Source organism: Sciurus vulgaris (assembly GCF_902686455.1).
Source record: "Sciurus vulgaris genome assembly, chromosome: 4".
Classification (NCBI taxonomy): Eukaryota; Metazoa; Chordata; class Mammalia; order Rodentia; family Sciuridae; genus Sciurus; species Sciurus vulgaris.
The window spans coordinates 81,272,537-81,285,791 of record NC_136464.1 but is presented as its reverse complement, the minus strand read 5'-3'; the positions used below and the strand labels follow the sequence as shown (position 1 = coordinate 81,285,791).

The window sequence follows — 13,255 nt, the reverse complement described above, 5'->3', positions numbered from 1 at the left end:
AGTCAGAGAAATAAAATTGAGTAGATGGGGAGCAGGCTGATTGTTGAGAACTTTTGCTTCCAAAATTCTAGGTTTGATAAAATAGTGTTTATGATGTCCCTTGTTCAACCCCCAAATAACCAGATCCTATTTACCTGCAGATATAAATGAAGTCATGGTTATATAAATACCCATATTTTGCTGCTGCATCTTCTTCTCATATCATATGGTACTTTTTTAGATTTGCTAGTTGAAGTTGTTAGCCCAAAATAATTGTAAAAGTCAGCATAACATCAATGGTGTGAACATGACTTCTAAGTCTGTGTCTCCTGGGGTTCTTGGAGATGCTCCATGTAGGCCTTACTGCATAAAAGGTATTCTGAGATTCATGGTAAATGAGAAAGAAGCATGTCACAGTTTATCATCTGGTCTTCAAAACAACAAATATGTTCCAAGTCTCACAAATACCATTTGGGAGTAACTATTGGTTTTCATTTATAGTTACTTTCAGCTGAATTTTTTTGATCTAGGTCATGTGCATGATATAGATCAAGCCATCAGCATTTCTCTTTTTCCTTGATAACTAAGATTTTGATGCTAGAGTGTATTGTCTGTATATTTGCCCTCAAAGTGAGTTTTCCTCCAAAAAATTCCTCAGTTTACCTACAAGTAAACTTGGACTAAGCCTGCCCATCTGGTTAGCCAAACCATCAACACCCTGAATACAAATTAAGCATTTCTGAGAACTGGGTGGCCCCTACTAAATCTCCTGAGGTCTTGGCCATGTAAGTGCAAACAACTTAACATTTCCTCATTTATATTCCAGGCTTGGATTAAACATATTCAAAGACTTTTTCAAAATGAGTAAAGAAAGCCGTCTTATTAACCTAGATAATGCTAACACAAATTCATCCATAACTCAAGCCAGATCATGTTTTTAAGTCTAACAATGAGGTATATGGGGAAAAAATAATGATGTAACCATCAAGGTGTGTGGGTAGCATTCCCCAAGACTACTGTGTTGGCATTCTCTTGCATATATTTGGGTTGTCTGGTGAATTGAGTCCCTGGCTAGGATCAGGCTTAGGTGCATTTCTAAAATGTTCTGTTTAACTGCCCAAGATAAAATAAAGTTTAAAATTGTTATGCAAATTACTGAAGAAATAGTCCTGGAGAGTAATTCATTGAAAGTGATTGCCTTTGCAGGATCATAACAGCATGTCAGTTTCTGGACTCACTCACTGCTGCTTATTGTCCTATTTGCAAGTTTTAATGTGAATCTTTTAATTTAGGTAGTTAAGGATAGATTTTAACAGACTATTTATATGGTTTGGTATATTATATCTTAGTGATTAAAATAAAGTTTTAGATCATAGCTTACTAGATTTATTATAAGATACCAAATTGTCCATCATATCTTTGACCTATCAAAGTATTTATAAAATTTCCAATTATCTAAAGAGTAAGTTATAAAAAGGCAACATACCTTGTCTATTCCTTTCATAAAAATTATTGAAGGTCAATGGCATGTTTTAAACTCTGGGTATATTTCTAAGGACACAATAAATAAGCCAGTATTTAGGATAAAACTCTTGACTTTGAAGAGCTCACAGTTTGTAACAAATAAGAAATTGACAATTGATTTATATTTTGGTAAATATTCAGGTGTACATATATTAAATTGGTAATGAGGAATATTTGTTTACTTTATACAATCTGTGCCAAACACTTTTCCAAGAACTTTGCAAGTATCAACTCATTCAACCTTCACAACCACCCAGTGCAGTAGTTGCTATTATTGTTTCTATTTGCATAGAAGAAAACTGAGATGCAGAAAATATTTCTGGGGTACACATTTTATTTTTAGCTAAGAAGATGACCTTTGACTACTTCCAGATTCTGTACCAACATGCTCATTTCCTAGATCATTGTCCTGCTTGCTGGAGTTTCTTTTATTTCTGCACCCAAGCAGTTAGTCATCTTGGGTATCACAAGGTGGTATTGTCCTGGCTGTGTAGTCTACTAAACCTGTATTCCTGGGGGGATTAGAGGAAAATGTTTTGGAACTTTTCTTTTTCAGTTTACTGTGTCCTTTTGGGTAAGGTGAACACCTCAGTCCCGTTTCCAACTTTTTCATGGAATTCCAAGTTCAGTCTCTACTCTACTTTGAATTTGATGTTTAAGAAAAGCCCACACACCTGAGATGAGGCATTAGATACTGGAGTTCTACACAAGAACAAAGCTACCTTCTTCATCAACTCATTTTTTCCTGGGCTCATTTTGACTCATACAGATCTCTCCTCATCTCTCTCAGTGTATAACTTATAATTTAGGCAGTTCTGAAATCAAAGCACTCACATGAGATAGAACTAGACAAAATCATTGACTTTAAAAAAATTTGACTAAAAGATTTTACGTGTAAACATAGCATGTATAATCATATACGTGTATCATAAGCATTTCTAATACATTGTTACTACATCATTAACTTATATTTGAAAATTTTGTGTCCAAGGAGCAATTAAGTGAAAGTTAAAAGGTGAAAATTCTGATTTAAAATAAGGAAGGAAGAACTTACAGTACTAGATAAGATGATAAAACTGCTATAATAATTACTGAGTTCCCTGTTACTAAAGGCATTTAAGAAATTGTTGAGTATTCCCATGTGAAAGATTTTGAGTCAAGTAGAAAATGGAGAAGTTGAATTAGATAATTCTTAGGTACCTCTCAGCCGTGAGAGTTTGTAAGAATCTTTAATCAAATATCAAACTCTCTTTTACGTACAAAATCAGCATGGTCTTGGAACATACTCATGTGTCTGTCTTTCTCTTTAATGTATAATTAAAAACTGAAAAAAAATCTCTTTTTAAATAAAAGTATGTCTCTTAGAAAGTAGTGAAATGAACTAGGAAAAACAAGTGATAAACTAAAGAGTACTAAGTACATAGTTAATACCACATTTATTGACCTATTTTAAAATTATTTGTTTTCAATTAGAATCACACAAGGCTTTGGGGAAGAGAACGCATTGTAGAAGTACCTTAGTTGAAAACAATTCAGCGAAGTGGAAAGCCAAAAGAATGTGATTATACGTCAATTAGCGCTATGAGGCAAAGATTGCCTGATGTCCAGAGATATATACCCAATCCAAATGTCATGAACTTAGATGGTTGCCTGCCAAATGTTCCTCTCTTGCAATTCTTAAGCTTAATGCTTTTTGCTAATGATCCACCAAAATGATAAAATCTAGTTATTGTCCTGTGGATAAGGCTTAAATAGTTTATAAGAGCTTCTTATTCCTTATAATATAATTATTTATAATAAATATGTTTGTGTTTATTATTTTATTTCCCCCCATGACTTTGTGGTATTATTTCTAGAATTGTTAAAATACTCTTATATTTTTTAATTTAAAACGAGACGGTTTCCATATATCAGGTTAGAAAGGCAGGAGACAGGAAGCAAAAAAAAAAAACCAAAACCAGAACAAAACAAAAGTATGTAAAAAGTAGAAATGTCAGCAGTAGGGATAAACTGTATAAAAATATTTTCTATCAACTGCTGTTTGTTAACCTCTATGAGAAGGCATTCCAGAAGGCTGGAACAGGTATGGGTGAAAACAGACTGTGGGTTACCTCCAACACACTTATTTTACATATTGTGACATCTGAGTGGTTTTACATTTCTTGTTAAAAAATGAAAAGAATACTATTGCATGCCATGTAACTATCTTATGAATTTCAGTTTTCAGTGTCTGTAAATAAATGTTTTATTGAAACATAACCACATATATTCTATGACTACTTTCAAACTGTAAGAACAGAGGAGTATTTGCAACAGATAATATTTGGCCTACAAAACCTTAAATACTTATGCCCTTTAAAGGAAGATCTTATCAAACCCTTAACTTGAGGATAAGATACACTGTCTTCAATATAGTTTCCTTTACTTGTATAATATTTGTCCAAAATGCTTGTTAAAAGTTTGCATCTTCTTTTGCATGCCTGACCTACTAAATCAGAATCCAGGGGGAAAAAAAAATCCTGTAAATTTGTATTTTTCTAAGTACTCAAGTGTTTGCACTCATAGACAAGTTTGGGAACCAGTGGTGCTGTTCATGAACACAGGCTTCGTAATCAGAGAGTTAGGATTGAAGTCCAAGTTCCATTTTTGAACTTACTGGTGAAAAGACTTTGGGCTCTTTTGGCCAACATAAAAATACTTGACTCCACAAGCCTCATTTCATTCATTTCTGTCGTCATAGGATTAATATCTAACTCATCAGATTGTAATGCATATAGACTAGATATAGTATTAACACAGTACCAAGTACATAGTGAGTGCTTAAAAATAGGTGTCATTGTTAGTGTAAATATTATCAACAGTAGTCCTGTTAGAGCTGTAGATCAAATTCAACATCATGGTACAGAAAGAGCACTTACTTAGAGTCAGAAGATATGAATATGAACTCCAAGTCTGTCACTTAATAACTGTATAACATTGAATCACTTAGTTTATTGGAATTTATTTGTTTCATCTGTGTGTTAGCTTTCTATTACTGCCACAAAATATCTGAGATAATCAACTTAAAAGTAGGAAAGGTTTGTTTTGGCTCATGGTTTCAGTCCATAGTCACTTGACTGTATTGATTTGGATCTATGGTGGTACAAAACATCATGGCAGAAGCTTGTGGTAGAAGAACCCTCTTCTCCTCATAGCAACCAAGAAAGAAATAGAAAGGTGCTGGGTCTCGATATTCCCTTCAAGGACATGCCCCTAGTGATCTAAATTCCTTAGGCCCCACCTCTCAAATGTTCCACTTTCTAATAGTGCCACAGGCTGGGTTTCCACACTTGGGTCTTTGGGGGGCACTTATTCAACGCATAATAATCTACAAAATCAAAATGAAAATTACACATCTCACTGTTCCTTCTAAAATTCTGAGTATTACAAAAAGCTGTGTTCCTGTTAGTTACTCTGTTCTAGTGTAGAGTACATAACCTGGCACCTTCAGATGAATACACATTGTATCCAAATCTAACTGACTCATGCTTGATGCACAGGCGTTTCTTCTACTTCAGTCTTAATTTTTCCCCTTCAAAACATCCTTTGCTCAAATGCATGCATTTTGTACATCTCTTTAGCTTTTCCTGTGTTTAAGCCAAAATTTGTTTTCAATTAAGAGTTCATTTTCTCCTGCTGCTTGTTCCACCACTGGAGTCAAAATCCTGTTGGCAAGATCAGAATGATTGCTGTAGCAAAGGCAGGGATGTTACCAAAGGAAGATTATAAGTTTGCATGTCACATTTAATAAGCTGTAGGAAATTTAAAAAGAGAAAATATAAAAGTCATTCACCTTGTTCCCAACCCCCAAATCCCACATACATTTAAACAGTGTTTAGGCAGAAATTGAAATGCAGACTTAGAAGTGACATTTATTGGTTTTTAAAATGAGAGAAGCAAAATCATTTCATACACCTCGTGCTTAGATTTCAGTAACTGCACATTCATAATAGTATACCCAGGATCATCAGAAGTCCTCTTTCAACAAATTACTTCTCTTTCTTTGCACTGATCCTTGCCTCTTCCCATCCCCCTTTACACCCCAAGGCTGGCAATTGTGGTAACTATTGCTTGATAAAAAAGAATTACTTGGAGCAAAAGGTAGTTTGGGAGGTGCAGTCTGTGGTCCTTGTACCAGTGACTAGCACAGAGCAAGTGCTCAGAACTTTCGTTGAATGAAAATTAAATGAACAGTTTCCACAGAAATAATGTACTTTTATTTACCATTCAACTGAAATCAACAAATATGTGTGATGTATGTGGTGTAGTATTTCTCAGTCAACCTTGGCCATGATCCATTTCAGATTCTGTTGCCCCTGTATCACTCACAGTTTGTATGGTCAATAATTAGTACAGACCTTCTTGGTTGTTTGTAACAATGTCTGGAACTTTGTGATAAAGAAATTGTACCATTTTTGTCTTCCATCAGTGTTCCCACTGAGTAAAATTAGGCCTTGCCCCAATATATGTGCTGTTTAGAATTGGAATGAAGAAATTTGTTTTTCTCTTCTGTTGTTAAAGATTTCACTAACAAATTATTATTCCAACCATACCACATTTCTAAAAAGATGTTTGTGCATTTGAGTCTAATGGGAATCATAAGGGCATAAAAGTAGTCATCAAAAGAACGTTAAGGAATGCCAGATTTCCTCAAAAACTATGAAAATTGGGTCACCTTCCAAATTGCTGTAAAATGTTTTAAAAACGGACAGTTACATAATAATAATCTATTGGAACTAATAACCCTGATAAACTAGATTATTGGCACAAAACAACTGGATGTTTTGTCTGTGTGAAATGAACCAAAAGTAGAGATGAGTGTAGTTTTTGCTTTTCTGTCTTTGCCTGGTAACTAAGAATTAAATTAATGTTATTCATTTCTAAACCAACACTGCTAGGATAATGCTTTACTAAATTTACTAAATTAAAAAAAAATCCCAAGTGCTTTGAAAGATGAATGTTAATAATAAAAACTTTCAGACTTTCTTTTGATAACTACATTTTACACACAGTGGTCATTACATTTATTTTGTTAACCACATTTCAAATCCTTTGTATTTGCTTGTACTTGAGAAAATACTTAGATAACATATGACACTTCAGCTTAATCAAATTCTCTGAACATAGACACGTTTTCTCAGACTTGATATCAGAATATATGTAAGTTAGCAATAAATGTATAAACAATAAGAATCCAGTAAACTCAATAAATGAACAAATAATTTTCTTTTTATTTTGTTTATTTATATTTATAACTGCACTACTCACTCTGCTTAATAGAATAGACTTCTTATTGCTTATAGTCCTCACCTCCAACCCTGCCCAATCTGGGGAGAAATTTTTCAAAGCATTAAAATAAAATAGAATAATGTAATACCACACACACACACGCACACACCATATACCTATAAATTAACTTCAATAATTATTGACATTTTGCTCTGTCATCTCTCCTTTCTGGCTCCCGCCCCTCCCACCTCCCCCAGTACTGGGGATTCCAGCTTTACCTTTTGATATTTCTTTTTGCCAGGGATTTAAAAAGAAAACCAAAGCCCAGACCATCATTTTAACAGTAATATTTCCTGTTGTGACTATCTGTTTTAATTCCTTTGTTTTAATTTCTTTAAATAATATAACGAGGTTATTAGTTTTTAATATTATTTCTGTGGCCTGTGAGGCAAAATCTGCTGGAGAGTCTTTGAAAACTGATTATCAGGTTTCTACAGGGAACCCACCAAGAATTAGTGTCTAACCTGAGCTAACTAGTGGGAAGTTTTGTCATTGGGGCTTCCTTTTCCAGCAGAATAGACTCAGTAAACCTGCCCCATTTGCAATTTCTGACAGTCCTCTTCTTTTTTTCTTTTCTTTGGTATTGGGAATAAAACCTGGGACTTTGCCCATGGTAGGCAAGCACTCTACCACAGTACTACCACAGCACTATATCCTAAAATATTTCTGAAGTTTTATTATTTATTTATTTATTTATTTATTTATTTATTTTTGTGGTGCTGGGGCTTGAACCCAGGGCCTTGTGCATGTGAGGCAAGCACTCTACTGACTGAGCTATATCTCCAGCCCTTACGTTTTATTTTGAGACAGAGTCTCGCTGTGTGAACTTGCAATCTTCCTGTTTTAACCTCCCCAGTAGCTGGGATTATAGGGGTTTACCACCACATCCAGTTCCCCAACAATCCTTTTAGGTCAAGGTAGGCACTCAGGGTTGTGGTCTCCTTTTGATAGCAATAGACCCTTCATTTCATAAATTAGTATGGAATATTGAAGCCCCAAAATAAATCAAAATTTTTCATATGAACTGTACTTTCAAGAGTGTACATATTTTTAAGCTATATGAAAGATCAGTACTTCAAAATCCATTTCTTGCCACATGCATCTCAAATATTTTGTAAGCCTCAGCATATTAAATATACTCAAATGAGGATCTTGTATGCAAGATGTCATTTGACTTTGCTCTTATGATGGATCGCTTTTTTAAGTTGTTGAATCCTTCTAGATTTAAAACCTCTTAATTCCTGGAAATCATTAGTCCAACACAGTCTATTTGGCATTACGCATGTTCTCTTAATGATAACTGGTTTATGCATGGTTGATAATATGAGGAATGATCAGTTATAAAATGAATTTTTTGGCATCTTTATATAACTTTCCCCAGCATGTTAATGTTTTGAAGTGATTTTTAAAAAGATTTAAATTTTATTTTCCTACAGTTAAAGAGACAATATTAGAAAATGCCACCCTTTTGTGAGGAAGAGCTGGGTTAGTGACTTGGAGAGCTGCCATTCTTCTCTTTTAATTTCATCAAACTTCTGGGAAAGCAGGAGGTGCAGATAAAGAATATAAAAGGTATTTTCTCCATGTTTAAAGGGGAAAAGGATGGATGAAGATACCTATGTTTGGGTCATATTTTCCACTTTGATAAAGCTGCTCTCGAAATAGAAGCTTGTCTCTTTCAAGAAATGTCATCTTGAAGGAGGAAGGACAGTCCCCTGTGATAAAAGGCTGCACAGTGGCTTCTTGATGCAAATGTTGGTAAAGACTTAATTGTGCTGATATTTTTATTAGGACTATGCTTTTTTCAACAAAACCATTTTGGTTCTTTCATTCTATAGTTTGGACCACGTCTCTCATACACTGTGATTTTTAGTATGCAATTTTGTTTGACACAAGATTCCCCAGGAATGCACATTTGATGCTATAACAGTAATGTCTATATTTTTTATTATTTCCAAGTGATAACAATAATCAATATAGGAACACAATAGGAACTACAAGGAGATTCTGTTTGATTTTTAAACTTAAAAGAACTTAGGGTAATTAGCACAATTCCATCATTAATCTTTTGGGTATTGTTTAGTTTAAAGGAAATAAGTCGAATATGTTTAATTATATTCCATGTCTTTTAACGTATTTTAAACCAAAGTAATCCAGATTTATAACTTTACTGGGTTAGCACTTTTATTCTTCAAAGCTATTTTGATTTACATGAATCAATGTAATTGTTTTATATTGTAAAAATAACTTCATTCTTTTCTTTATTAAATATCCACAATAAAATTGTGATCTTTCCCAGTCACGTTCACTGTGTACCACCTAATCCTTCATCTTCATATAATATCCACTGGTAGTCTTTAGGATAATACATTATTAGTCCTGAAATGTGAGAATTCAGAGACATGTTGAGTCTTGTGGGTGAATGTGGGTAAATAATATTTTAAAAGTATAAATTATGATTATGTCACATGGATCTGAATTTCTTCACTTTAAGAAACTATATTACTTTTTTTCCCCCAGAATAAGAGACTGATCTCCAAAAATCTTTGTAATATATGAAATATGTGTTCAGTTCTCAGCTTAGGGCTTGTGGATTTATGAAAAACATTTCTCTACATCTAATGATTTCACCTGTAATAGTGTAGGGCATATAATTGTTATTACACAGCTTTTATTTCCAATAGTCTGTGAGCTATCTAAAATCTAAGACCAGGTCTGGTTTACCTTGGCATTTTTATTTTAGGTTGATTTTAAAAAAGCTATATTTAGAATTAGAGAACTGGACTCTTATTTAGATGATCCCAAATTTGTTGGCAACATTCAAAGCATCATAATCAGGAGCCAGTTGAACGTATGCCTTCTTCCCTCCAGGGTGTTAACCTTGGCCACATCAGTGTCATAGATTGTTACAGCTTGTGTGATCTGGTGTTTGTTGGCCTTGATGTCCACAATGAACACAAGTGTGTTGTTGTCTTCAGTCTTCTTCACGGCTGACTCAGAAGTCAGGGGAACTTGATGATGGCATAGTGGTCAAGCTTGTTTCTCCTGGGGGCACTCTTCTGAGGGTATTTGTAAAGTCTTGGGTCGCTGGAAGGTAGATGATGTGTGGATCTTTTTATTTTTATGGCTGTGGATACCCTTCAGTACTACTTTCTTGGTCTTCAAAGCTTTTGCTTTGGCTTCAGCTTTAGGAGGGGCAGGAGCTTCCTTCTTAGCTTTCAGTGCCATCTTGGTGAAAAGGGTCTCCATTTACCTTGGCATTTTAAAGATAACATCAGACACTTACTCAGTTTAATTATATTTTTGTTTTTTGAGTCAGTGACGATATGAAGGATAAAGTTCCCAGAGTAAAGTATCATTTGTGGTTTTGACCTTTGATGATTTTTCATATAATAAGCACTCTTTAATTTGAATAAAATGGTAGTATCTTACCAACTTTATCTGCAAAGAACTTTGACCAGAACACAATTTCCCTTGAATGAAAATTTACCTACTATGAGAAAATTCTAAGAAATTGTTTTGCTGAATCTATCATTGGCTGACATGTAAACCAAGAAACTGGTCATTTTCTCCCATCACTCCGGCTTCCTGTGCTACTATCAAAGGACCACCACCCCTTCCATTATGGAGATTAAACCCATGACCTTTCTTGTACATACTAGACACTGCTCTATGTTTGAGCTATTCCCCCAGCTCCAAGCAGATCTTATAAAAGATCAAATTGAACAAAAGAGTTTACAGCTTTTTAAGAATTTGTGGTTGTAGAAAGAACAACAATAGAAAGAAAGTTAACATTATTTGAAAGAAGCTGATAGGCTGGGGTGTGTGTTTGTATATGTGTGTGTGCATGTGTGTGTATGTGTGTGTTCTGCTGGGACTAGGGGCAGCGATTATGACAATTGAGAGGAACACAGATGAATACCAGAATTTGGGGGGATAATTTGAACGTCTGTACCCCATGAAGATCTTTCAGTATTTTAAGGAATGGGTAGTCAATACTTTTTTGTTTGTCTGTTGTAGGTCTGCAGAATAATATTTTTGGAAGTGAATTATTTGTATATATGAGTATTGGGATGGAGATTGAGGAAGAAAGCTCATTTCAGTGGGGTCATAAGTATGTGAGGCTCGTATGTGTTTTGTTTTAATAAATTAAAGTGGATTTCCTTGTGTATGAACTTTATTAAAGTGATCTGATTTAGAATGAGGGCTACAACTTGCTGTGGTTGCCACTGCAGTGTCAGCAGAGAGCTATTTACTTAACACCATCATAGTTCCACTCTCACCAGCATGTAAAAGCAAATAACTTGAGAACTAGAAGAGATCACCTGGACCTTCAGGTCAAGCAATATTTTACAGATGAGGATATTAAATCCTAAGTGGTGGAGTATGTCCGGTGTGCCAGACATAGTGCTAAGTACTTTGTGTGCATTTTCTCACTTCATCTTCACAGCAGTTCTCTGACATCTAGTATTAATAATGAATGAAAAGCTCATGGTTACATAAGGGTAGAGTTAGGATTCAAATCCAGACTATTGTGAACGCAAGTCACTCCAGGTGTGGTTCAGTAATCAACTAAGGAGGATTGTAGATCTCGTCTCTTGTAGAACAAGCTCCCACATTGTAGTATTCTGTGAGAAATGTGTCCATATATGCAGGCACACAATAATTCATCATTTTTCTTTACCTAAGAGAATTGGAGAAGACCTTGGGGATGTGAAAATAGTTGAGCTGAATCTTGAAAGATACCTAGGAATTTTCTAGGCGGTCAAGGGTAATACAGACTGTGGAATCTGGTGAAGTGTCATCTGGATTGTTCTTATTGTAATGGTATTTCTATGCAACTGAAGGTTGGAATGCAGAATATGTTTAAGGCAATATGCAGGAGACAAGACTGGAAGGGTAAATGTGGGCCAAAGTTTGATCCTAATTATGGCTTTGAGCTTCCTTGGTAAGTCACAGTTTGGGCACTCTGCTCCAGGCTGTTTAGTTAAAGCTAGAGGATAGATGCATGAATTATGGCAGTAGTCACAGGGATTAAAAATTAGGATGAAAATAGAGAGGGAGAGTTTGGACATAAAATTGGTTAGATTTAGTGATTGATGAGATGTCAAAGGTGAAGAAGATTGAAGCACCACAGGTGTTTCCAAGTCTTCTAACAGCAGAGATCCAAGTGGATGGACATGCTATTCCTAAGATGGCAAAATTTGGAAGTTAAGGGACCTCAGAACTGTCATGTGTTTTAATACAAGGGAAGTAATACTTTTGAACTTGGTTTCACATTAGGTTTAAGCAGACTTATCAGAGATTAAAGATATTGGGATTAAGCATATTAATGTATATACATGATTAGAAATCCTTGTGTGGATTATATAGATTTTATCCTAGTAAGGTTAAAATCTATTAGAATGTTCTGTTAGCTAAAGAAGCTTCTAGACATCATCTAATCAAAAGGACAAATGTTATTAAAGACTCTTTCACTTTGATTTACTGTATTTGGAAAAAAATAACCAAGAAAAAAGCAAAACCAATTAAATTAAAATTATTTTGGATCAGCTTCTAGTAGCCTCCTTTTCCTTTGGTACCAGAACCTCTGAATTTATTTAAATATATCACTTGCTTTAGCAGGTGCTTGAAGTTTTTAACCCTGAACTAATACAACCTTTTCATTTAGTAGATGTGAAACTAGGTTACATGATTAGCTTAAACAGTCTTTGGTGAAGAAAAGAATGGAGGAGGAAAGAATAATAATAATTATGCACCTATACTTTGTAAGTGTATAATAGTATAAATAATAATAATTATGCAACTACAAGACTATATATGGGGATAAGACACTTGTAAAAATAGAATATTTTCCCTGCCCTACCCCCCACCATTAAAAAGCTTTGTCTAATTTTTTTTCAGATCATTTTCAGATCATGTTGTCTCATTCATTACATATCATTGACCACAGTGCCACCTATTGGTCAAAGGAAACAAAGATGATGTAGTCCCTTCTGTAATTCGCTCTGTAATTGGTGCCATGGTTTCTTAAAAAATCTGCCTTGGATTTTTACAGCCAGCTGTTGGGAAACAGGTTGTCTGTGATCCAACTAAAAAAGGAAACAAATCACGTGTTTCACTCAGAGATGCTCAATTTTGTTATTTAGCAGGGATCCAAATAGGATCTAGAAAGCAGGATATTCGACTTCCCCAGTTCATGGCGCTGAGAGAGAGAGAGAGAGAGAGAGAGAGAGAGAGAGAGAGAGAGGGAGAGAGAGAGAGAGAGAGAGAGCTGTGAAATTGCTTAGGGGATTCTAAGAATTTGGCTATTCACAAATAATGGGACACATGCTGCTTTTGTAGCTTGTTTCTTAGGCATGATGATGGTCTTTTAGAAACATCAGGGTGAAGTACAGTATTGAGCTCATTTGAGAAATGCTCT

At 34.8% G+C, this 13,255-nt stretch overlaps 1 protein-coding gene and 1 pseudogene across 4 annotated transcripts in view; one reads left to right on the top strand and one right to left on the bottom strand.

Moving 5' to 3' along the window:
* LOC306660154 (cGMP-dependent protein kinase 1) overlaps nt 1–13,255 on the top strand; it is a 1,225,718-nt gene that overhangs the window by 946,546 nt on the left and 265,917 nt on the right. The gene's annotated exons all lie outside the window — the stretch shown is intronic.
* Nucleotides 8,965–13,033, bottom strand: LOC306659254 (large ribosomal subunit protein uL23-like; annotated as a pseudogene). Its single transcript has one exon. The product of its transcript is annotated as a large ribosomal subunit protein uL23-like (transcript).